Raw genomic sequence first — 27,013 nt, 5'->3', positions numbered from 1 at the left:
GATTTTGTTTGTTGAGTTTTGGCTTCGGATCCTTCAGCCGTCATGTGAAGCCCTCAGGAGCAGATGTTCGGCTCCACAATACAAACTTTCTGCTCTTAATTTGCCGCTGACTGATTTGTTTGTGCTGCATGAGAAGAATCACTTTCAATGTTTCCAAAACACTCCTGAAAGCTGCTTTTTTCATGTATTTTTTGGCAAAGTTTCTGTGAATCCAAGGTCGAGAAGAACTTCTTGTGATTATTTATGGTTATAAATTTGTAGCTGCTGTGAAAAAGTAGTCTGAGCTTCTCCAGCCGTTCATAGTCTGGACACATACAAATGTAGAAGTTATAGGGAAAAAGTAGTTTTTACAGTGAGCTGCAGCAGTAAAAATAATTTTTAGTCAACCTATTCATCATACAGCAAATATACGTGTAACCTCAGCTGCTAATTCTAAGGATGCAGCCAACACAATTGAAGAGGCCTTGTCTAATGTTTGAGTACCAGGAGTCAAAATATTTGGGGGATTTCGGCATTGATTATGGAAACAATAAGATGACAGGCTTCTTTTTTTTCAGGTTTGATTCTGATTATTAGTCGTCAAGGAGACCGAAGCAGATGTTTGGAGCCGATACACATCTGCAGTAAAAACAGTAAAAATTTAAATCTAGAAGAACACAGATTCCAACGCAAAAAAAAAAGCATTAAAAAATTATATGTACCATTTGTTTAAATTAAAGTGAAGTTTTTAACATTTATCAATCACTGTTGATTGGCTGTCAGTCTTAACATGCAGCCAATCAGAAACAAGCACCAAATTGAATGACCAGATTAGATAAAAATCAATCAAATAAGATTAGATAGATAGATAGATAGATAGATAGATAGATAGATAGATAGATAGATAGATAGATAGATAGATAGATAGATAGATAGATAGATAGATAGATAGATAGATAGATAGATAGATAGATAGATAGATAGATAGATAGATAGATAGATAGATAGATAGATAGATAGATAGCTAGCTAGCTAGCTAGCTAGCTAGCTAGCTAGCTAGCTACAGTGGATATAAAAAGTCTACACACCCCTGTTCAAATGCCTGGTTTTTGTGATGTAAAAAAATGACACCAAGATAAATAATTTCACAACTATTTCCACCTTTAATGTGACCTATAACCCATACAATGCAATTGAAAAACAAACTGAAACCTTTCAGGGAGGTGAAGTAAAAATAAACAACTGAGATAATGAGGTTGCACAAATGTGCACACCCTCGTACAACTGGGGATGTGACTGTGTCCAGATTTAACCAATTACATTCAAACTCATGTTAGATTGGAGTCAACACACACCTGTCACCATTTAAAGAGCCTCTGATTAACCTCAAATAAAGTTCAGCTGTTCTAGTAGGCTTTTCCTGACATTTTTGTAGCCACATCTTCCAGCACAAGCCATGGTCCGCAGAGAGCTTCCAAAGCATCAGAGGGATCTCATTGTTCAAAGACATCAGTCAGGTGAAGGGTACAAAAGAATTTCCAAGGAATTAAATACACCATGGAACACAGTGAAGACAGTCATTATCAAGTGGAGAAAATATGGCACAACAGTGACATTACCAAGAACAGAATGTCTGTCCAAAATTGATAAGACGAGAAGAAAGCTGGTCAGGGAGGCTGCCAAGAGGCCGACAGCAACACTGCAGGAGCTGCAGGAATTTCTGGCAAGTACTGGCTGTGTAGTACATGTGACAACAATCTCCCATCTTCTTCATATGTCTGGACTATGGGGTAAGGTGGCAAGACGGAAGCCTTATCTTACAAAGAAAAACATCCAAGCCCGGCTTCATTTCATAAAAACACATTTGAAATCTCCCAAACGCATGTGGGAAAATGTTTTATGGTCCGATGAAACCAAGGTTGAACTTTATGACCATGATTCCAAAAGGTATATCTGGGGCAAAAACAACACTGCTCATCACCAAAAGAACACCATACCTACAGTGAAGCATGGCGGTGGCAGCATCATGCTTTGGGGCTGTTTTTCTTCAGCTGGAACTGGGGTCTTAGTCAGGGTGGAGGGAATTATGAACAGTTCCAAATCCCAGTCAGTGTTGGCACAAAATCTTCTGGCTTCTGTTAGATAACTGAAGATGAAGAGAACTTCATCTTTCAGCACAACAATGACCCAAAGCACACATCCAAATCAGCAAAAGAATGGCTTCACCAGAATAAGATTGAGGTTTTGGAATGGCCCAGCCAGAGTCCAGACCTGAATCCGATCGAACATCTGTGGGGTGATCTGAAGAGGGCTGTGCACAGAAGATGCCCTCGCAATCTGCCAGACTTGGAGTGGTTTTGCAAAAAAGAATGGGCAAATATTGCCACATCAAGATGTGCCACGCTGATAGACTCCTACCCAAAAAGACAATAATAACAGCCAAAGGTGCTGCTACAAAGTACTAGTTTAAGGGTGTGCATATTTATGCAACCAGACTACTTTAAGTTTTTTTTTTTTTTCCCTTTAAAGGTTTCAGTTTGTTTTTCAATTGCATTATGTGGGTTATAGGTCACATTAAAGGTGGAAAAAGTTGTGAAATTATTTATCTTGGTGTCATTTTTTTACATCACAAAAACCTGGCATTTGAACAGGGGTGTGTAGACTTTTTATATCCACTGCATGTAAATAAGTAGGTAAATAAATAAATGGGCAAATAAATAAATATGTAAATAAATGGTGACATAAATACATATGTAAATGAATGGGTAAATAAATAAACAAATGGGCAAATAAATAAATATGTAAATAAATGGGTAAATAACTAAATAAATAAATGGGCAAATAAATAAATATGCAAATAAATGATAATAAAAATAAAGTAAAAGATCAAAATAAAATGAAGCAAAATAAGAGTCAAAATTCATAAAATCAGAATAAGAAAACAAAGTCCAACAAAAGAAATGTCTTTTTTAACTTTCTGTTTTTCATTTGTTTAAATTAAAAACAAATTTTACATATTTATCCTTCACTGTTGATTGGCTGTTAGTCTTAACAGGCAGCCAATCAGAAAACATATTAAGAAAAATGCTGAATATCCGATCAGATATTCGATCGATCACTGTTACCAAACTTAATGTCAGACTCTGAGGCAGCGAGATTTAAGTTTTAAAATAAATCTGCTCTGTGAAATGAAGCAGAAACATTACATCATGTTACTTAGCTAACATCCGACAGTCCAGATTAGCTCAATAAAATGAGTTCCTCCTCCTGGCAGCCGCTGTTGCCAGCTGGTGTTTTTCTCTGGCAACAAAGCTGCATTCAGCTGCAGAATATATCCCTCCGTGACAGAATAATATAAAAGCTGGAGTACATCCAGCCATTATCATGCCACCTAATCATCCCTGCTTTAAACGAGCCGCTCACAATCTGCAGATATCAGGATGAACAGGCAGCTTGACGCCTGTAAAGTCAGAGAAGAGGAGCTAATAACACATTCTGACATGGAATTACAGAGGAGGGCTTAAAAGCATTTTACATCCTCTTCCAAATTATAGAGGCGTTTTCTCTGAATGCCACCTGATTAGTATTAGAATCCAGATATATGTAGTAGAAAAACTTTTATAACCTTAACCACAATCCTTCTACAGTCATCACTCATCTTACTTTTTGGTCACTTTTAGTTTCAAAACACCAAAACAAAAAATCATCTGGTCCATGAACCATCTGGACAAACAGTGAGGAATCAAACTGTGTACACACCATGATAACAAAAGATATCATTCCACTGCTCAAATCAAATCAACAATTCCATTTCTGTGCAGGATCCAACAGCTTTAACTGCAAAGTTAACTCAGAGTGCACCAAAACAAGAAAGGCAGAAAGGAGTTATTAATGGACTGAACTCTCATGGTTTGACCACACAGGGAATGGAACAATGGAGGGTTCTGTTAGCCTAAAAGGTAAATTTTACATTGTTGATGGTGATTTTAGAGAGGCAGCATGGACAGAAAGGGCAGAAAATCTGTGCTTGATGTTCTCTCAGAGCTGAACAAATCAGCATTGATGTTCAGACATACGGTGCTGTGAAAAAGTGTTTGCACCCACAGAAATCTTCTATTTTTGCATATTTGTCACACTTAAATGTTTCAGATCATCAAATTAGTTTTAATATATGACAAAGATCACCCAAATGATGAGTAAAAGTAATTCCTCCCTTAGCTATCAATCTACCAAATGACCAAATTCATTCATCAGTTGGGTTCAGTTTCTCCATCCACACTCACATATGATTACTGCCAGGCTTGTTGAAACTAAACATCACTAAATAGAACCTGTCTTCATTGTGAAGTAGCTAAAGGCTCTGAAAAAGCAGCACATGATGCCACGTTCTAAAGAGATTCAAGAACAGATGAGGAACAAAGTCATTGACATTCATCATTCTGGAGGGTTCCAAAGCTATTGCTGAGACTCTGGGACTCCAGAGAACCACAGTGAGAGACATTATCCACAAATGGAGAAACATGGAACAGTGGAGAACCTTCCCAGGAGTGGACAAGCCACCAACATTTCTCCAAGAGCATCAACATCTAATCCAGGAGGTCACAGAAGAAACAGAGGAACATCTAAAGATCTCCAGACCTCGCTGGCCTCAGTTAAGGTCCGTCTACATGATTCCACAATAAGGAAGACTCTGGAGGAAATGGATCCACGGGAGAGTTGGAAGGATCAAACCACCACTGACCAAAAAGAGCATAAAGATTCATCTGGTATTTACAAAAAAAAATCTGGATGAGCTCCAAGACTTTTGGGATAATATCCTGTGGACTGATGAGTCAAAGGTGGAACTTTCTGGAAGACATGGGTCTGTTCCATCTGGTGTGAAGCTAATACTGCATTCCACAAGAAGAACATGATACCAGCAGTGAAACATGGTGGTGGTAGTGTGATGGTTGGAGGACCTGGACGACTTGTCATCACTGATGGAGCCATGAATTCTGCTCTCTATCAGTAAATCCTCCTGGAGAACATCCACCATCAGTTCATGACCTAAAGCTCAACACTAATGGTTTATGCAGCAAGACAAAGACCCAAAGACCACAAGGAAGTCCACCTCTGAGTGGCTCAGAAAGAACTAAATGAAGGTTCTGGAGTCAAAGTCTGGACTTGAATCTAACTAAGATTCTGTGACAAGACCTTAAAAGGACAGTTCATGATCTAAAACCATCTAATGTGACTGAATTCAAACTATTCTGCAGAGAAGAGTGGAGCAGAATTCCTCCATGGTGATGGAAAAGACTGATCACAAGCTGGAACAAACATTTAACTGCAGTTGCTGCTGCCAAGAGACCAACCAGGTACTAGGTTCAGGGCGGCAATTACTTTTTCACAGGGGTGATACAGGTTTGTGGATTATATCTGTCTAATATTCAATAAATCTAAATGCTAGTTCGACGAGAAATATGCTAAGATAGAAGATATTTGGTGACACTTGTCTCCTGTCTGAACAAAAATACCAGCAGTGTGAGGAGCTAATTTGGGTTTATGCATCCAGAGGAGGTGAGATGATCGGTTGTCAAATGTGTCCCAAAGTTTAAAGGTCCGTATATCCTGATTATCTTTCAGCTTGTCAGGAGTGCTGGCTGGGACTGTGATAGCTGTTAATTAATACCCGGTAGTCTACTTTAAGAACAAGACTTGATTAGCAGAAGAAATGTTTCAGAATCCAAACACTGCAACTGGTTGGCAGCCCTGTCAGTGATGAGCAGGCTAATGTCACTTGAATTAATGGGAACGAGGGCAGCTATATATTCGTCTGACGTAAAGATGGCTGGTTTTTCTTAGAATATAGTGGGAAATAATTGCTGCTATGTTGCCTTTACTGAGGAATTTCACCAAGACAAAACGTGGGATTACAACAAGGCTTGAAATTTCAGATTCTACTTGGCAGATTCTCATCAGTATCAACCAATACAAGCCGCTCTATAATTACACCGAGCCTGGCTGGATGCTGGACAACATGACTGCCAAACTATCAATATCAGACATCCTGTTTGTTACACAGTCAACTCAAAAAAAGTTTCATTCACTGCAGCGAATCCAACCAAATGACTGGACAGCCCACGTCTTCACAACTCTGAGATCAGAAATTAGCAACTAGCATTCAATTTATGGAACAAACAAGCAGGAAACACACATTTGGAACATACACCGATCAGCCACAACATCAAAACCATCGACAACTAAAGTCTACAACTGATTTTTTTTGTAAGAATGAAATGTTTTATTGTTTCCTGGTATTCATCTGGATGCTATTTTGACATGTACCACTTACTTAAACCTTGTTCCAGATCAAGAACACTTCTTTTTGGGGAACAAACAGTTCCCCGGTAAGACAATGTGCCCGACTATACCTCAAAAACTGCTCAAAAAGAGCTTGAGGAACACAACCAAGAGCTTCAAGGCACCAACACAGGATCCAAACTCCCTAAATCCCAATCCAGTGGATCATTAATGGTATGCTTTGAAACAAGTCCAATCCATCGAGGCCGAAGCCAAACCCTGAAACCCATGGGACCCAAAAGATCTGCTAGCTTCTGGACACCACCAGAGATCCTGCATCTTTGCCCCGACATGCCAAAACTGTTTTGGTTGCATGAAGAACACCTACACAAAGGTTTTGCTGGTGGTTTTAATGTGGCAGATTAGTAACCCATTCAGTAGTACAGAATTACAGGTCATCCAGGTCTTTATGTCCTTAAGACAATCTTGCAGTCTGGCTAGCTGATTCATCTGGCTTCATAGACAATATTTCCAAAGGGAAGTATGCATCATGTGAACAGTATCGGCCCTAAGACAGAGCCCTGAGGAACTCCATGATTAACCTAGTATGCTTAGAAGAGTCATTGTTGACATGAACAAACTGGAACCTGTCTGTTAAGTAAGATTTAAACCAGTCCAGTGCTGTCCCTTTAATGCCAATAGAATGTTCTAGTCGCTGTAAAAAAAAATAAATAAATAAAAAATTTTGGTCGATGGTGTCAAATTAAACTTATGGTTACTCAAAAGATTACTTCTAATAAATACTTACACCACCACCTCCCATACTAAGCACAACAGTGTTTAAAAGTAACTGTTCATCTTCATACTCCCTCTACTGTTCTTCACTGTCAGGACTATTCATTCACTGTGGTTTCATTCTTACATTATATTCAGGCCCCAGAGAAGGAACTCAGTGCAAATAACGTCATTACTGAGGTTCTATTCTTTGGTTTCTTCATGTGTCCACCTTTATTTCTTTTATCAAGTATTTCAGATTCAACACAGAGTCCATCTCTGTTGCTGTACTACAGAGAAATACGGGAAATGCATGTGGCTCATTTTTGACCCACAAAGTATAAAAGGTAACTTAAAATTTGAAATGGAAAGATATCAAAAACATGTTTTTTGAGCAATACCTGGAATATGAAATGATAAAAACTTTTCATTACAAAGACATTGTAAGAAAACGACCTCATCGGGTCATTTTTGATCCACTTATGCATCTAAGGGATAATGACCCATCCCTCCACCCCAACCTCCTCCCTACATGGCTCTGTAATAAGGTGTTTTTTCTACTGCTTTAACACAGGAGTCATAATTCCTACAGCCACTAGTCACTTGAATGTATACAAATTTGCAGAAACCACTCATGATACTGTTTCTGCGGTAGGACCAAAGGTTTTCAAAGGTTGTCAAATTTGTATTTGTTGTGACTGCCTACATGCATATTTGTGCAGCTGACCTTTGGAGAAACAAAGAGTTGGAGAGAGAAAACCATAATATGAGCTGTGCTTTACCATAGTAAGTCATTCTGTCATCCACAATGGCCTGGCTGAACCTCACTACCAGTTTAAGGGGTAAAAAAACCTCTGCAAACCAAACATCTGAGACCGAATGAAGAAAAGGATGCCCCTGTGGTGGAACATTTACATGCAGGGAGATATTATCCACTGAAAGAAAAGACTAGCAGGGCTCGAGACTTGTAATGCTCAGTGTGCTGCTCAGAGGTGGTTGTTTCACGTACTGAAGTGGATTTTGAAAATGGTATCATGGATGTAGCAAAAAGGAGAAAGTCAACTGAAATGAGCAGCTGATGGTGGGTTTAGACCTGCAGCCTACATCCTCTGAGTCAGACTATTCAAGTGCAAACTGCTCCACTCAAGTGTCATGGTCAATCAGGAGACAAAAAAAAAATCAACATGTACACAAATCTATGAAATAAAGACTGTTGAACTGTAATGAATGCAAGCAGCTAGTTACTAAGGTTAGAAAGCCGTTGCCAATCAGGGTTTTATAGATTAACAGGAACCAATGCAAAAAAGTGGCTCGGTTTCTGGAAAAATATCCAATTTCTTGCTGTAGCTTGAACAGTGGTGTTTCAATATGAGATTTAAATGTGGGTTTTGGTCCAGATACATGCCCAGATGTTTATATTCACAGACTCTTGAAACTCTGCCTGGTCAGAGTGGTGATGCCTTCAGGGAATTCTCCGAATCTCGAAAAAAAGCTTATATTTTGTATTCTTTGGCATTATTGACAAGTTTTAATTGGAACAATGCCTTCTGCAAGTGCTCAAAAGCTGACTGAGTGGCTGACTGTGCAGTATCAGAAAAGCAGTACAGAGTTGTGTCATCTGTGTATAGATGAGAAGAACAGTTTGTTATGGTGGATGAGATATTATTGATGCAAACTGCGAAAATGACTGTACCCAGGATTGAACCTTGTGGAACTGCTTGTGACGGAGGCAAAACCTTCAGATAGAACATTGACGATGACACCATTTCCATGACATATTCAAAACCAGTATTATCTACACTACTGTTCATAAGTTTGAGGTCACTTATAAATGTCCTTATTTTTGAAAAAAAGTATTTTTTTTTCAATGAAGATGACACTACATGAGTCAGAAATCCAGTCTAGACATTGTTAATGTGGTAAATGACTATTCTAGCTGGAAACTGCTGATTTTTAATGGAATATCTACATAGGGGTACAGAGGAACATTTCCAGCAACCATCACTCCTGTGTTCTAATGCTACACTGTGTTAGCTAATGGTGTTGAAAGGCAAACTGATGGTTACAAAACCCTTGTGCAATTATGTTAGAACAAGAATAAAAGTGTGAGTTTTCATGGAAAACATGAAATTGCCAGGGTGACCCCAAACTTTTGAACAGTAGTGTAAGCTGCATATCAGCATATGGTGGTCAATAGAATCAAATGTTTTGGATAAATCCACAAACGGAGCAGCAAAAACTGATCAAACATGTTCACCAACAGCAAAAAGCAGACATCACTTTGCTAAGTAGCAGCAGAACAAACCACTGAGCTAATTAATGTCTAGCCGTCTGAGTCTCCTGGAAGCCAAACTTTCTCAAAGCAAAACAGAAGGAAAAAGAGTGTTTCTATGTGTGGTAAATAGATCCATCGGATGCAACGTGAGAGGAGACGAGGGTGAAAAACATCTAGAAAGTCTTGAAATCAAGCATCTACTAGAGAGTGTGTGTGTGTGTTTGTGTACTGTATAGCTGCCAGTGTCTTTTGTGTTAGCCTCATGTGGGAGTTCTGCTGTTCAGGGACACATGGTGCAACAAAACACAGATTCTTTGTCTGTCTGAGCAGCAGCCGTGGAACTGTGAGACTCTGGATCTCATCTGAGAAAAACCTTTACACACTCTGCTTTGACACTTCTGACAGAAATGCAGGAAAATCTTGGGTCGTCTATAGAAAACGGAGGCCTGAGATCACACTATAAGACACATCTGACAACGGACAGGCTGTGGCAAAAGACCAAGTTCTACATCTACAAAACAGCCGAAGAGAATACGAGACGAAATGTAGCAAAATGAAAGAGGTAAGGGAATGAAAAAGTTTGTGTAGTTGACAGTTGGCAGGCTGAATAACACAATTTCTGTTCTGTCCTTATGAACAGAGCTGAATTCGGCCTCATAATGAGAAGCTGCTTGACGGTTTGTCGTCGTGATCTACTCACCGCTTTGATCTTCATGTGGAACAATCACCCGCCGACAAGCTGCTTTCGTGTCGTGTTGTATTCAACTGCACTTCGGAAACACTTCCTTCGACCTTGAAGCGTCCAACATCTTACGTGTGCTTTTTAGTCTGGAACAGAAACAAACACATAGATTTAGACTCTCAGTAAAATGATCCAGAAGCACTTTAATTCTTATTCACCTCAATCCACATTTAGACAAAGTCTTCTGTTACACCCCCGAGCAAGCCCCAGTAAAATCTACTCTCTGTGCCAGAAACTATAAGGACTTCTTCTCGATGCAGATGTTAGCATTGACCGAAGCAATGAACCATCTGCTGACACCGAGGCCTCTGTAAACGTTCAACAGCAACATTTCTGTAGTTTTTGTGCCATTGAAGGCCGCGTTGTTGATCCACTGCTTCATCTCAACAATCTACTCAATGGATCCATGCATATTTCTGCACACATGTTCATCATATACAGGTAAAATCTCCTGATATCTCTTTTATATTCGGACATCTATTGGAGACATGTTGGTTGGTCCACATGGTACCATGTTGTGTTCGTGTTTGATTAATGGAAGAGGCTTGCTGTTGCTCAAGATGAACATTTACTGTTAGCAGCTCGTAGCCATGCTAAACAGAGTTCACACAGAAAACAAAGAGCATCTCCTTCTGCTGCTGCCTCATTCAAAGAGTGCCAGTCCAGACAGCAATGACACCTAGCGATAGCTACTGATCATAACATCCCCCTTTCTTTGAGGTGAATACTACCAACCATAAACATTATGCTGCAAAATATAATGCATTTTTCTTTTTGCATAGGCCAACACTTGTGTAAACCAAAACTTTAAATGACCCACCGTGCTCCAAAGAAACTTTTTTTTTTCATTTTTGTTACCTTAACCTTTATAAGTTCAGTCTGTCAGGTTTCTTTATTTCACGATTTGACCGTCTGAGTTCATGTTTGTCTGGTGGAATGTTTGCGTTACAGTCCATAGGAGGTGTGATTGCATGGGGTTCCAAATGAGTATTGTTGGGCTCACGGGAAGCGTGTGGAGTCTTCAGGAGACTGCGACGATTACGCCTGAGCACTTGTCCATCCTCAGTTCTCACTGTGAATGATCTTGGAGCAACTTCTTGTAACACAATTCCTTTTGTGTTCCAACCATTCACATCCTCGATCCTAACTAGGTCGTTGTTTGCCTTTGGAGGGAGTGGTTTGGCTGAAATATCGTAGAATGTCTTTTGTCTCATTTTCTGTTTCCTGAGTTTGTTCTCATGTTTTGCATGTTTCTTTTGTACAGTAGCAGCCGGGTAGCTGGGAAGCGTTGTACGTAATTTTCTGTTCATCAGTAGTTCTGCAGGTGACAGTCCGCACTGAAGTGGAGAGGCACGGTAACTGAGAAGTGCCAAGTATGGAGCCAAGTTGCTGTCTGCTGCTTTCTTCAGCAGTTGCTTTAGGATGTGGACACATTTTTCTGCTTGTCCATTAGATTGTGTATAGTGTGGACTTGACGTGACATGATGAAACTCATACTGCTTTGCAAACCTTCTCCATTTCCTGCTACTAAAACATGGTCCATTATCACTCACTACAATGTGTGGAATACCATGCCTGGCAAATATGGATTTAGTGTGAGTAATCACACATGCTGATGATGTGTTTGTGAGTAGTGCCATTTCTGGATAGTTAGATAAATAATCCACAACTACAAGGTAGTCTTTACCTTTGAGGTGAAACAAGTCCATCCCTACTTTGTGCCAAGGGGATGCAGGCATTTCAGGTAACAGCATTGGTTCTTTGCTTCGTTTGTTTCTGTGTTTTTGGCACGTTTCACATTTACTCACAAGTGTCTCAATGTCTTTGTTTAGTCCGGGCCAATACACTGACTCTCTCGCTCTCCTTTCACATTTTTCAATGCCGAGATGTCCTTCGTGTATCCTTTTTAACAGATCTAGCCTCAGAGCTTCTGGGATGACTATCCTCCCTTTCTGTAGTACTAGTCCATCAACAAAACTGAGATCTCCTCGAACATTGTAGCAGTGAGGGCACGAGCCTGCAGGCCATCCGTCATCCATGTTTTGAATAACACGCTGCAGCTCTGTGTCCTGTGATGTTGCTTCAGCTATTTCTCTCGACTTTGTGTCAGATACTGGCAGAGCACTTGACACCATATTTATGTGACTTTCAATGTCCTCATCTGTTGCACTCGCACAGCTTTCAGCAGGTGCTCTGGACAAGGCACCGACGAGTGCCAGGTGTTTCCCAGGCGTATAAACCAGTTCAAAGTCATATCTTTGCATTCTCATCATTAAACGCTGGATGCGTGGTGACGTTTAATTTAGATTCTTTTTGATAATGGAGACCAGTGGGTGGTGGTCAGTTTCCACAGTGAACGACGGTAGTCCATAGATGTAACTGCGAAACTGCTCCAAACCGTAGGCTACACCTAAACATTCCTTCTCAATCTGGGCATACTTGCATTCAGACTTTGTCATGGCCCTAGACGCATAGGCTACTGGTTTCCAGTGCTGTCCCTCAACTTGCAGAAGCACTGCTCCAATACCATCTTTGGAGGCATCTGTTAACACTTTGAGCTTTTTTGTGTGGTCATAGTAGACTAATGCTGGTGCCTTGGTAAGACTCTGTTTCAGTCTTTGCCACTCTTGCTCATGTTTGGTAGCCCATTTGAAGTCACAATCATTGTGTAAGAGCTCACAGATACAGGAAGTCTTTGCTTTGGGGTTGGGAATAAATTTACCTATGAAATTTACCATTCCCATAATGCGCAACACGCCTGTTTTGTCTGCTGGTCTTGGCATGTTCAGTATTGCTTTTATCTTGTCTAGGTCTGGTTGTACACCCTGAGCTGTGAGTTTGTCTCCGAGGAAGAGGATTTCTTGCACTGCAAACTCACACTTGGCTCTATTGAGTTTCAGTCCATACTTCTGTATACGCTCCATCACTTTGTAAAGTTTCTGGTTGTGCTCTTGGACGGTCGAGCCCCATACAATAATGTCATCAATGTAAACTCTGACTCCCTCTAAGCCTTCAGTGATCTGCTCCATTGCTCTGTGGAATATTTCTGGTGCAGATTTTATTCCAAACGGCAGTCTAAGAAAACAGTACCTCCCAAAGGGTGTATTAAAGGTACAGTACTTAGCGCTGCTCTCATCCAGTCTTAACTGCCAGAAACCTTGTGAAGCGTCAAGTTTTGTGAAATAGTTAGTTCCTGCCATTTCACTGATTATTTCCTCTCGTGTGGGTATTTGATAGTACTCCCGCTTAATGTTCTTGTTCAGATCTTTTGGGTCCATACATGTTCTCAACTCACCGTTCTTTTTCTTGGTGACAACCATAGAGTTGACCCAATCTGTAGGCTCCTGGACCTTTCTGATCACACCCAGGTTGGTCATTCTGTCCAGTTCTCCTTTAAGGGCTTCATGCAGCGGTGCTGGGACCCTACGTGGTGCATGCACAACTGGCTGGGCACCTTCCTTTAGCTGGATTTTATATGTAAAAGGCAGTGTACCAAAACCTTTGAACACATCAGAAAAGTTTTGCACAATAACATTAGTGTCACATTTTGAATTTGTTTCAATACAGTACACTCTTTTCACAAGCCCTAGCTCTTCACACCTCTTATCACCCAACAGTGATTCACATTTCTCATTCACAACAGAGAAGTTCACATGGTGCACTTTACATTTAACCTTGATATTCAGTTTACAGGTACCAAAACACTTTATGGGTTGCCCATTGTAATCTTTCAACCCTGATCTCTTTCTGTGTATTTGAGGTTTTATCTGCATTTCTTTTATGTCAGACATGCTAATGAGATTTGCTTTTGCCCCAGTGTCCAGTCTCATAGTGACTATAGTCCCGTTAATCAGTAGAGGAGCGATCCATTTGTCATCATTTGTAATGCTGTTGACTTTTTCTCCTTCATTTTCACCATTAACGAGGCCAACAAAGAAAGTGCCACTTAGATCTGTGTCGTCCACTACATTTAAATTTTTGCCTTTCTTTTTGGTGAAACATTGTCTGGCAAAATGATTCTTTCCGTGGCAGTTGGAGCATACTTTACCAAACGCTGGACATTGCTGTGATCCGCAGCGCTTGCAGAAGAACATGGCGTCCTCGGTCCGCTGTGCAGTCCGGGTCTGTGTGCGACGTCTCCCGCTCTGAAACGATACTGCGCCGATGGCTGCTCCCTCACTCATGGGTGGTGTGGCACTTGACATCACGCTGAACGTTTTCATGTGCTTTCGGGACAATTCGCTAGCTTGGCATATTTTAATAGCCGAATCTAGCGTCACATCGGACTCGCGAAGGAGTCTCTCTCACATGAATCTTTCATGTCTCGTTTTTCTTCGGAGTGCAGTGAGCGTCAAACTTAGCAAGCACAACGTCCATCTTTTCTCTGTCATCAGCCGCATCAAACACCAACGTATTGTACACTTCAATGGCGTGTGGCCCTGCTAATGTTAGCAAAAGTGCTACCTTTCTCGTGTCCGGCTTTGTTTCCAGTCCCATGGCCGTGACATACAAGTTGAACCGTCGCTTGAATGCACGCTAGTTTTCGTCGACGTTACCCGACAGTTCCAGACTTTCTGGCGGCTTCAAATCCACGTCGGCTTCTCCGGTGGGTGCTCAACTTACTCGGTTCACTCCTGGTACCATGTTGTGTTCGTGTTTGATTAATGGAAGAGGCTTGCTGTTGCTCAAGATGAACATTTATTGTTAGCAGCTCGTAGCCATGCTAGACAGAATTCACACAGAAAACGAAGAGCATCTCCTTCTGCTGCTGCCTCATTCAAACAGTGCCAGTCCAGACAGCAGCGACCCCTAGTGACAGCTACTGATCATAACAGTGCCCAGAGAAAGTATTCTAGTTATTTATGACATCTACAGTTTTCACTCTAGTGGTAGACTGCCATGAAGTTTTGGTACATTCACTGAAAAAACCCTTTCAGATGTGTTACTAGAACTCTGAGGATCAACTGACATCTTTGTCACGCCGCTGTCAGGCTTTATTTTAAGACTAAATACCAAGAATACAGGTAATTACAGTAACTTTAGCCTCAACTGTGCTTTATGCTGATTATCCAAATTGTAGCATGCAAATGGGGTAAACTACCTGTTAAACATGACCAAATTTCTAAAATAACCCTGTGAGTGAGGCTAATTTCACCACTTTGACTTTTAAGCTCTTGTATTGGTCACTGTAAAGACTAGCCACACATGCTGGATCTTGTTTTTCTCTCTAGAAAAGTTTAGAATATTCAGATCTTGCATCATTTTTCCTGCATTTTGCAGAAATATTGTCTTCCTGTCTGTCCTAGATTATGGAGATATCACCTACAGAAACACCTCTATGTCCACTGTAAAAGCTGCAGTTCATCTCTCAGCCCTCAGACTCATTATTGTCGACAGATATTTACAGGAAAAACTTGGCTGGCCACCTCTAGCAGAGAGGTGAGACAGGCGTTGGTTTCTGTTTGTCTATAAAACGCTGTTTGGCAAAATGCCACAATACATAACTTCCTTGTTAAATTAATCTCAAAATAACTATTCAACTCCCTCAAACACTTAAAGACCCGCATGTCTACACTGCAGGTGGTAAAAACACCTCGAGTTTTTCAGCTACGTATAGTTGGAACATGTTGCAGAAAACATTAAGGCTTGGTGAGCGTGGTGACCAGTTTAAATCCATGATCGTAGATTATACTATCCGTCTTTGTTGTCTCATTGACTGACACCTTTTTATCCCCGTGATTACTCAAGATTTAAATAAAGCTTGAATGAATGAATGAGATTTAATACGATAAGAGTCACAGAATTAACATGTTTGCCTTCCTATTAGCGAAAAAAAATAGATTTCATATTATGTAATTGTTTTAAAATGTATCTCTCCAAACAATGTTGGCAGTAGAGACATCTTCTAATCATCATAATAATAAAACGTAGTAAATATGTGTAACATAAGTGCTCACATATAGTCGCTACATGATAGGCAAACCAGGAAGATGTTGGATATCTGATGTAAATTCAACATTATTTTTCTTGTCGCAAAGATGAGTCACATGCTTCATTCAGTTACACAGTTTTATGTATGGGTCATTCCAGAATTGGAGGACATTTTATGTCAAATTTCAAATAATCCATGTACAAAATACTAAAACATGCAGTTGTTGTATAAATGTACTTGTCCTGAGACCAAATCTACAAAAAAAAAACTCTTAAAAACAGTTAAAATGAAATTTAAATCTCCTTTTTTTGTTTGTTTCATAATAGTTTAAATAATAATTATTATGCATGGAACATGTGTCCCACAACAACCCTGTTAGCATAACCTTTTAGCTGGTAGAAGAAGAAAACATTGAATCACATGAAACGCTGGAATTAACGTCAAACAGTTTTCCTAAAGAATGGGTAGAGCAAAGCTATGTCCTCTCTTCTATTTTTCATATTTTCATAAACTCTTTTGACCTTTTTCTTTATTTTTTTTCCATCAATAAGTTTGTCCTCTTGGTCAGCAGTAAAAGCTAGCTAAAAAGCTAAAATTAGCATGGATTAGCAACCCTGTTACTGTGATTAGAGTAGGGTTAGCAAAAAACTAATAAAACATGGAATAAAAATGGTACCATTGATGTGTAAGCTGAGCCAATCAAGGCTTTGATAGTTTATTACCTATTATTAATGATTATGGAGCAGAAAATTGGAAAAGAGAAGAATAATTTTTCAAAAATTTTGAAGTCCAAATGTCCTCCAGTTCTGGTCCCTTATCTTTTATTTTAATTTTATCGATCTGTGCTGCACCAAACTGCAACGAAGACTTTGAGGGCACTCCAACTGAGAACAAGGGTTTGAATTTGGACACAGAGTTGGGTTTAGAGGGTTAAAACAATATCAATAACACAATGATGCACTTATTTTAATGCCTACTGAACTGACTGGCTGCTCAATAAGAATAACAAGTTAAACCTGGAAGAGAGAACTTTGTGCAGTGATTTATTTGCTTCTAAAGGATGGTTCGTATAGATTTTCCTGCATTACGTTTTAGTCATCATGAGTTGTTTTTTTTTTTTTTTTTCCCCACAGTGGGTGGAAAGCGGCTGTAATTTAAAGTTTTTGACATATTGAGCTGCTGTTTGCTGATTTAAAGATTCCAGCTTTTGTGTGCGTGACAGCTTAATGCTCGGTGGGAGCCGCACTGCTAATGTAATCTGAGCCTTCAAATTTACCACCAGTCTGATGCAATTAAAGCGTCAAAATAAACAGGCCTGGAACTTCTGGCAGCAGAGGAGAAGTGAGGAGTGTGTTGGCATGTACGGCTTTGTTTTTTGTATATAAGAGCAGTTTGTTTTTCTGATTCACCTCATGCTCCTCTCTTCAGAATCCACCAGTTTCTGCTCGGTGCAGTAAACTTTGTGCACAGATGGAGCTGATCCATCACAGCGAACATGACGCCTTCATTCGGTTTTGGTTTTTATAATTCCTTCATTGTCCTGGACTTTAATGTTCTCTTTTGACTGCACTTATTATTTCACAGCCCACTTACTGTCACCAACCTGACACTCGAGGAAAGAAATGGAAAGATGGAATAAACTTTACCAAGTGCTTTTATCAGACCGTTCAGCATTTAGCTTTTAAATCAAAGTCTGGTCCTATAATGTCTTAAAGCAGCACGTATAAATATTAGCATTTACAATGATTAAGAGGCAGGTAAACTTGAACTGCTTGCAAATCTACATCTGGATTTTCCTTTAATGGCTTTCAATGGCCTCAGTAGCCACAAGGCCACTGCTGGTTGCAGAAATCCATTTTAATATTCAAGTTTGTGAGGTGAAAATGCTTTGTCTCGGAGATTTAGCTGAGAACACAAGCCTGTTGTCATGTTATATACCACTAAATTATGAATTTACAGTCGTCTAATGCTACTTTCTCTACTGCACAAGGATTAACTGTATGCAGTAGAAAGAACTGGTAAAACTGAGACCAAGATTGATGCTTTGTGAGGCTTTTTCTGCATTTTGACATAAATTTTGTTCCAAAAATATCATACAGAGCAAAAGACACAAGTAACGAAACACATTTTCTTTTGCCATATATTGCAAATGTTCAGAAAAGAAAAAAAATACTCTGTAACAATCAGATTAATGAGATTCACCAGTAATGAATCTAAATCCAGGTTCGGACAATATTAACATTAACAGGAGCTGAAGTTTAGCTTGTTGCCTCCAGCTGTTTAGAACTATTTCCTCTGACTTTATTAAATGCCTGCAGCATCAGACAACAGCATATAAGCTGCACATACACTTCTGTTCAAAAATTTGGGGTCTCCCAGACAGTTTCATGGCCTCCATGAAAAGTCTAACTTTTATTCATGTGCTAACATAATTGCACAAGGGTTTTTTTTTTAAATCATCAATTAGCCTTTCAGCACCATTAGCTCACACAATGCAGCATTAGAACACAGGAGTGATGGTTGCTGGAAATGTTCCTCTGTACCCCTATGGAGATATTCCATCAAAAATCAGCTGTTTCTAGCTACAATAGTCATTTACCACATTAACAATGTCTACACTGGATTTATCATTCATTTAATGTTATCTTCATTGAAAAAAAATGCTTTTCTTTCAAAAATAAGGGCATTTCTAAGTGACCCAAACATTGAATGGTATTGTATATGCTCAGGGTTCATTAAGCATAACAGAAGACTTTGTCATGGTGCCCTTTTACTAGCTAAGATGGCATCACAATGATATTTTTCATTGTTCTTCAGTGTATTTACACATATGAAACGACATAGGTAACATCATTAGCTATTTCTAAATTATTCCAGGATCATTCAGGGTCTAACAACAGTCAATATTTAATATATATACTGAAAATTATATGAAAATTAAATGATTCACATGGTAAGCAACATTAATGTAAAAGTGACCTATATTTAATGACAGAGTGCTGTCAGTTTAACGGACTGAGAAAGCAGCAACATTATGAATCCTCCGCAGCGAGCCTTAAATGCTAAAAATGCTTAAATAAGTGTGCTTGCAATGAGTTTCTGTCAGTGAAAACATAAATTTTATCCTTTTCACCATGTCGATTTAGTGCCTTAGCATGCTACTATTTGCAAATTTGCACGAAACATTAGGATTATAATTAAGAGCAGAGACTAAGTCATGAGCATCAGAGTATACCGAGACTTTAAGGGGTTGAGAGACTTTATAAAACTGTATATAAAGTAGTTCAAACTAGCTCCGCCTGCAGCTGACACACTGATGCTTCACTATTAATAATCTAATGATGCCAGATATAATAATAAATCAGTCAGACTGACAAAACCAGTGTTTTTACGACATTTAGCAGCTAGAATCTATGCAATTTTACTTATTCTATGTCGGTTTCTTATTTTCATTGGAGCATTTTTACATTGTCATATTGATCTGTTTACTTGGGAGAAGTTTTTTCCACTACTGGAAAGGTATGAAATATGCTAAAAGCATTAAAAATTAGACATTTTCACTGAGAACAAGATCGAAACCTGTCTCTACTGCAACACAAATGCAGGGGGTCCTCGGTTTGCGACATCCTCGACCTACAGCGTTTTGTCATGATGTTGGAACTGGTTACGTGGAACTAGTTGGCGAGCGGAGTGGATGAATACGGCATCATGCGGCGCTATAAGACGGCTTTGTTTGCATTCACCGGTTGTACGCCATCTTGGATTGTGCTACATTCGCTAACTTTTTGCCCTTCATTATGGCTGCCCAGTCAGACTCTTCTGATGGCAGTGCTTCAAAGAAAAGGAAAGCTATCTCCATGGAAGTGAAATTAGATCTAATAAAACACTCAAGTTGTAAAAACAGTGTAACATATTCTGTTATCTTCTTGTAAAATGACTCATACATGCATCAAAGTCATTGGTATTCATGACTTTTCTGAAGAGCTGACTGATATCGTGATGCATGTAACAGCTTTGTTTACATTTTCGCCGAAGTTCTGACTTGGGTCGATCTGTAGAAATGGAACTTTGACGTAAGCATGTTGTTAATTTTAGGTTTTGGACAAATATTAACGTCAACCCGATGATGGCCTTTAAGTAAAAGTTATTGCAGTTTATGAATGATAGATATCTTTAATCCAAAGTGTTGGTGTGACCGTTCACACCTACAAAACCACAAATACATGCAGTAACAAGAGAACAGACAGGCTTCTTGTTATTTGAAGAAAGAATGAACAAAAAAAAAACTTATATCTGTCCTGTTTGAGAGTAACTTCATTCATGTGTGTCTCACATAGCTGGAAAACTTTATATTACTATCAACTTCTACAATAAGAAAAAAAGAAAGAAAAGCTAGTTATTGATTCCTTCTCCTGCCTCGTTCTGCCTTCAGCCTTCTTTTTCTCTTTTTAATTGTTGAAGGCAACACTGAAAAACCGAATCAGGCTGAGAACCTGCAAGGCTTCCACCTGGAAACGGCACAATTATTATTATTTCAAGAAGCCACCGTCACAGGCAGCAAATTATAAGAAGCACAAGACTCGGAGTCACAGCGGTGGTGAGCAGGAATAAAGTAGGTTGTTCTGCTGCAGACAAAGTAAATGATTCAACTGTTATCTTTCTGGAGGAATATATATCCTGCTTAGTCTTCATTAGCTAATACACCTGGGTACTGTACAAGCTGGGAAGTTCTCTCCAAATGCATGTGAATTAAAAAAAAATAAAAAAAATGAGTTTGGTAATTTGCTAATAAGATCCCTGTCCTCCAACCAATCAAAATGCTCACTTGAAACAATAATTAATGTCTGGCTGTCCACGGGGCAGAGTGAGCTTTTCGTCAATCTTTAAACTGCTGTTTTTGCCGGTTCTGATGGTCCAAAGTGATCTTGCTCACTTTAATTCTGTTTCTGAACATTACTGAGCTGTAATTAAGTCCAACCTAAACACAGGCTGTGCTGGATTAAACACTTGGCCTGCAGCCTCGAGGCCTTTAGAGGGAAAATAAATAGTTGAATTTATAATAAATCACATTGTTTGACACATGCATTAGATGATTATTAGATAAGCGGGAAGCAAAGCACACGGCTTTCAGGAAATTAAAGAGGCGTGCTGACATCTCAGGGGGTTTCGTGAAGCTTTATGAATGCAGTTTTGCACCGCATCCTCCCAGCCTCTGTTGGTTTTCTTTCATTTCGACTCTGAAAAGATTTAAAACTCGCTTGTAAGGAGGCGATCCATCACAATGAACATTAAATTGCATTTGCTTCTCCTCAAGGTTGTTCTATCGCTGTGGCAAAGCAGATGAGAGCGCTAACCGAGCTGACGAGTCTGATGGCATGGTGCATTCACGGGCGTCACCTTTTGTGCTGCGGCATTTTAATCTTGTTTTCATTCATTCTAAAGACTCAGTGAATCTGTGCAACTTTAATGGCTTTTAGGAAATTTATGATGTATAACAAGCACTGCACTGGCCGGCGGCTCTCTTCATATTAAATCAGCAGCCATACAGGACATCTGCAGTAAATGGATTAAACAAATTCATTATTTAAATCAGGGCACTCTGAGGACAAATGTGAAGAGGCTGCACATTTTAAATTCTTTATGCAAGTCCATCAGTTGCACCAGACTTCTAGTGTTTACTGAGGTTATTTAAGTGCATTCTCCATGTCCACCAATCATGCATAACTCCGTGACCACTGACAGGTGAAGTGAATAACACTGATTATCTCTTCATCATGACTCCTGTTAGTGGGTTGGATATATTAGGCAGCAAGTGAACATTTTGTCCTCAAAGTTGATGTTAGAAGCAGGAAAAATGGGCAAGTGTGAGGATTTGAGCCAGTTTGATAAGACGACTGGGTCAGAGCATCTCCAGAACTGCAGCTCTTGTGGGGTGTTCCTGGTCTGCAGTGGTCAGGATCTATCAAAAGTGGTCCAAGGGAGAACACTGGTGAAGCAACGACAGGGTCATTGATGAACGTAGGGAGGAAGGCTGGCCCGTGTGGATCGATCCAACAGACCAGCTACTGTTGCTCAGATTACTGAAGAAGTTAATGCTGGTTCTGATAGAAAGGTGTCAGAATAGACAGATCATCAGTTTGTTGCGTATGGAGCTGCATAGATAGACCAGTCAGGGTGTCCATGACCCCTGTGCACCGCCGAAAGACCAACAATGAGCATCAGAGCTGGACCACGGAGCAATGGAAGAAGGTGGTCTGGTCTGATGAATCACATTTTCTTTAACAAAAAAGAAAAAAGTGCAAATCTTGCTGGTATTCTTCCATGTTTACGCTGTTCTTCTCCTAGCTGTGCACATCATTACAAGTAAACATAACCACAAAAAAATGCCCAAAACTATCCAAATCTCTTAAAAAAAACTAAAACTAAACCAAAATGACTAAAACTTGTCCAAATGTATACAAAAATGTCCTGAATAACCTAAAATTAGTCCAAAATGTGCAAATAGAACAAAGAAGGTGCAGAAATAACATACCCTTGTGTGCACTGTTCTGTTTCTAGCCTCACACATTTTTGCAAATAAACAAAACTAGACTCAAAATGTGTCCACAATGACAGAAAGCCTGTCAACAACTACCCAAAAATACTTCAAAATGACTAGATTTCCTAGAATTTATCTAAATTGTGTACAAAATTAGATGAAATCTGTCCTAAATGACTTAAGTTTATCCAAAATTGATCCAAAATGATGATCTAAAATTACTAAAATGTGTCCTTAATGACTACAATGTTCTCAAGATGAATTAAAAATAGTATAAAATGACATAAATCTCCCAAAAATATTTTTCTAAATGCCCCAAATGACTAAAATTTCTCCAAAATTCCTGAAAGGTGTCATAAATTAGGTGAAATCCATCCAAAATGACTTACATTTATCCAAAATAAGTCCAAAATGACTAAAACTTGTCCAAAATGCATAAACAATTGTCTAAAATGACTCAAAATTCATGTGGATAGCAGAGTGCTTACCTGGGGAACACATGGCACCAGGATGCACTATGGGAAAAAGGAAAGCTGGTGGAGGCAGTGTGATGCTTTGGACAATGTCCTGCAGAAAACCTTGGGTCCTGCCGTCCATGTGGATGTTACTTTGACACGTACCACCGAGGTAAGCATTGTTGTTGTACACCCTTTGATGGAAACGGTATTCCCTGATGGCTGTGGACTCTTTCAGCAGGATAATGCACTGTGCCACAAAGCAAAAATTGTTCAGGAATGGTTTGAGGAGCACAACAACCAGTTTGAGGTGCTGACTCAGCCTCCAAATTCCTCAGAATTCAATCCAATCCAGTGTCTGTGGGATGTGCTGGACAAACAAGTCCGATCCATGTGAGAGGTGTCAGATGATGGGGCTCTGCTCAAAAGGTACCGCAAGGAAATTGTAGATCTCAAGCGATGCCTTCACGAGGCAAGTACCACCACTTTTTGTCTTCAGTCATGTTGATGTTTAGATTAACAAATGGCTAATCTTAGTGACTGGTCTTATGGGGCTTCTGGCATAGCACCTTGGTAGCCTGGCTTCTTGAATGGATAGTGTATCACCTGAGGTCGCTTGAGCCGGTACTTCGGTACCTTGTCTTGGTTGATATCCTTTAAGTCCTGAAAGTACTCACAACTTCCAGTGCTTAAATGATCTGCTGCGAACATCTTGGTGTCAGATACCACAGCGCACTTTCAGGGGTCTAGTGGAGTCCAGATACCACAGCGCACTTTCAGGGGTCTACTGGAGTCCAGATACCACAGCGCACTTTCAGGGGTCTACTGGAGTCCAGATACCACAGCGCACTTTCAGGGGTCTACTGGAGTCCAGATACCACAGCGCACTTTCAGGGGTCTAGTGGAGTCCAGATACCACAGATCACCTTCAGGGGTCTGGTGGAGTCCAGATACCACAGATCACCTTCAGGGGTCTACTGGAGTCCAGGCCTCAACGGGTCAGGGAGCACCACAATATTAGGCAGGTGGTCATAATGTTAAGCCTGATCGGTGTGTATGTAGGATAAGTCAGCCTGCAGTAACCCACCATGTACAGAAAGGTCGATCAGTGATGACTTCTTCATCAGTTTCTTAGCAAAAGCTTCGTCCAAATGTGATTCCACAGCCAATACACCAGCTGTACAGAGGCTAACTGCCTGTTTGTGTTCAGTTTAGTGTCTCAACTCAAAGGATTCTTGAGTTTCTTCCAATCTCTTCCACTTTTTCCTCTCATCTCTGCACATCTATTAAGAAGAATCATAAAAACAAGCCACGAGTGCTATTCTTTTTTTGCATTAAATACACATTTTCAACTAGCACAAGTGTGTATTTGAGCCACTTTGTGCCGCCCAACTAAATTCCCATCAAAAAAAGTCCATTTTAGTTTAGTATGCGTTTGCAAATTAGCCCTAAATGCAAAGGACAGCTGAAGCTGATGAGATTGTCATTCATTCAGTCAAGTTTTCAAGGGGCTACATTATGCAAAAACCAGGTTTTTCATTGTTTTCAGGGCTCAGAATGGATGTTGTGGGAGGGTGATTGTGCACAACAATAAAGCAAATGAGTCTGTCTTACCTTAGTTAATGGAAATTTATGCTTTTTCTTTGTTTTTGTCTGAAAGTTTTATAAATTTAACAATCTATTACTTGTGTTAGAATAAATGAAACCACAAATAACAGAACTGGTTAACGTCTTCATTAATATTTTCAATTCTTAGAATTTTGTGCGAGTCAGCCACAATAGACACAGCGATAGTCTTCTTCCTGAAATGAAAGCTACAAACACTGAAGCAGCTCAGACTAAAATTAGATGCATTACAGGCATGGTAGAATCAATTATCTGTGCAGTACTTTGAGCTGTAACTTTAAACACACAGTCTGAAGACATGCAAGACTCACATGAACTTGTTAAAAAAGTTGGATAATATCAGATCTTTAAAGACTAAAGCATTGAACAAGCAATTGTTGAGACATTGCGCTCAACTAAAATGGCTGTGATGCATTTAAAGGTTTCACGTATGTGCTTTTCAGCTCAAAATACTGCAAAGATGGTTCATTTCACCATGACTGTCGAACTCCTGGTGTAGGGTGTCTTTCAGGAAGAAAACTCTCTCTGCATCAATTAGAGCTAGGTGTTACGAAGCATCTGAATCGAATTCCTGCTTGCTTGTAAAGCTGAGAGGCTAACAAGTCTTTATATAATGACTTTTTAACAACCAAAACACACAATAAAGACTGGATTTTCACCATAAAGTCAGTCAAATGTCTGTCCAATAGTTAATGAGACATTTCAGTCCGGACCATTAACGGAGCTACTATGGCTTGTGTCTTCTTGTGGTGTTTTTGAGTCTTGTGGTGTTTTTGAGTGTAGTGGTGATTTTGAGTCTTGTTGGGGTCTTTTTGTGTCTTGTGGTGTTTTTGAATCTTGTTGTGGTGTTTTTGTGTCTTGTTGTGGTGTTTTTGAGTCTTGTGGAGTTTTTGTGTTTTGTTGTGATGTTTTTGTGTCTTGTGGTGTTTTTGTGTCTTGTGGTGGTGTTTTTGTGTCTTGTGGTATTTTTGTGTCTTTTTGTGGTGTCTTTGTGTCTTGTTGTGGTGTTTTTGTGTCTTGTCGTGGTGTCTTTGTGTCTTGTGGTGTTTTTGAGACTTGTGGTGTTTTTGAGTCTTGTGGTGTCTTTGTGTTTTGTGGTGCTTTTGAGTCTTTTTGTGGTGTTTTTGTATCTTGTCGTGGTGTTGTGTTGTGGTGTTTTTGAGTCTTGTTGTGGTGTTTTTGTGTCTTGTGTTGTTAAGTCTTGTTTTGGTGTTTTTGTGTCTTGTTGTGGTGTTTATGAATCTTGTGGTGTTTTTGAATCTTGTTGAGATGTTTTTGTGTCTTGTGATGTTTTTGTGTCTTGTGGTGTTTTTGAGACTTGCTTTGATGCTTTTGTGTCTTGTCATTGTATTTTTGTCTCTTGTTGTGGTGTTTCTGTGTGTTGTTGTGGTGTTTTTGTGTTTTGTTGTGGTGTCTGAAACAAAAAACATCTCCAGGTCTGCAGCTTCTCTTTGGCTTTCAACAGTAAGCTCAGATTGTGGGGGATATTAAAGTATCTGGACATCATAAGAGGACGTTTCTACGTATGGTAACTACCTCCCTCTGCAGCACTTCTGTGAAAGCAACGACAATTAAATCAGCACCATTTAAAGTGTGATCCATGAAGCCACTTAAGTGTTATAGCCATCCACAGTAGGAGCAGCACACGTGTTCTTCACAACTGTGGAATAAAGGCAAAAAAAAAAGGTTGAAACTATTGGATGCAGATCTGTACAAGACAGAGACGTGAAACTGAAGCAGAAAATGGGGAGAAACGCAGAACAAACAAATGCAAGTTGGAAGATTTAGTAATGATTAGCTGCAGCATCAGATGGGAAGGAAGACGGATATCATAGCCAAGAGCAGGAGATGGAGAAAAGAGGCTGGAAAACAGATGGGACCCACAGACAGGAAACAGGAATACTTTGTTCACTGATTATATACTTAGACCAAAGGATTCTCTCACATGTACACAGATTCTCCATAAACACACTCACACTTTATTCCACTCAAGTAGCTTCCTGCTGATTGCATTCTAGGTCCTCGGGGATCTCTTCAGTTTAAAGATGTAGTCAAAGTCATCGATACACAATCAATATGATCTCCATACACAAGGATAAAGCATGCACACACACGATTACCAGGGACTATTCCTGAATTTATTGGCAATCGATGCCATCACCCCAGTTAACCTGAAAGCTCAAGAAGCTCAAATGAGCACCGAAAGCCATTTTCAGTGAACTGTTCAGTCATGATTTGAGGGAAACGGCGACGAAGCAGAACCAATCTGGTTTTATATATGAAGCGCTTGAGATAATCTATAGAAAGGGCTTCGTTAGGGACTGAGCCACTTTCTGGGCCAATATTAGCAATTATCTTAATGGTCCTTTCTGAGCTGATGCGAAAGCATTGACTGATCATATGTGACACCTGA

The 27,013-nt window shown here is 39.7% G+C and overlaps 1 protein-coding gene across 4 annotated transcripts in view; it reads right to left on the bottom strand.

The window, feature by feature from the left end:
* Positions 1–27,013, bottom strand: part of htr2cl1 (5-hydroxytryptamine (serotonin) receptor 2C, G protein-coupled-like 1) — a 253,162-nt gene that overhangs the window by 114,018 nt on the left and 112,131 nt on the right. For 3 of the 4 annotated variants that reach the window (XM_055007622.1, XM_055007623.1, XM_055007624.1), the window contains one exon: positions 10,008–10,135. The gene's annotated coding sequence lies outside the window, so the exon portion shown is untranslated. Of the gene's footprint in view, positions 1–10,007; positions 10,136–13,344; positions 13,531–27,013 lie in introns of those variants that run through there. The other variant, XM_055007625.1, reaches the window with a different exon arrangement.

The sequence above is a fragment of the Amphiprion ocellaris genome, chromosome 23 (genome assembly GCF_022539595.1).
Source record: "Amphiprion ocellaris isolate individual 3 ecotype Okinawa chromosome 23, ASM2253959v1, whole genome shotgun sequence".
NCBI classification, from domain to species: Eukaryota; Metazoa; Chordata; class Actinopteri; family Pomacentridae; genus Amphiprion; species Amphiprion ocellaris.
Note: the sequence above shows the minus strand (reverse complement) of the source record. Positions and strands in the feature narration are given on the sequence as shown.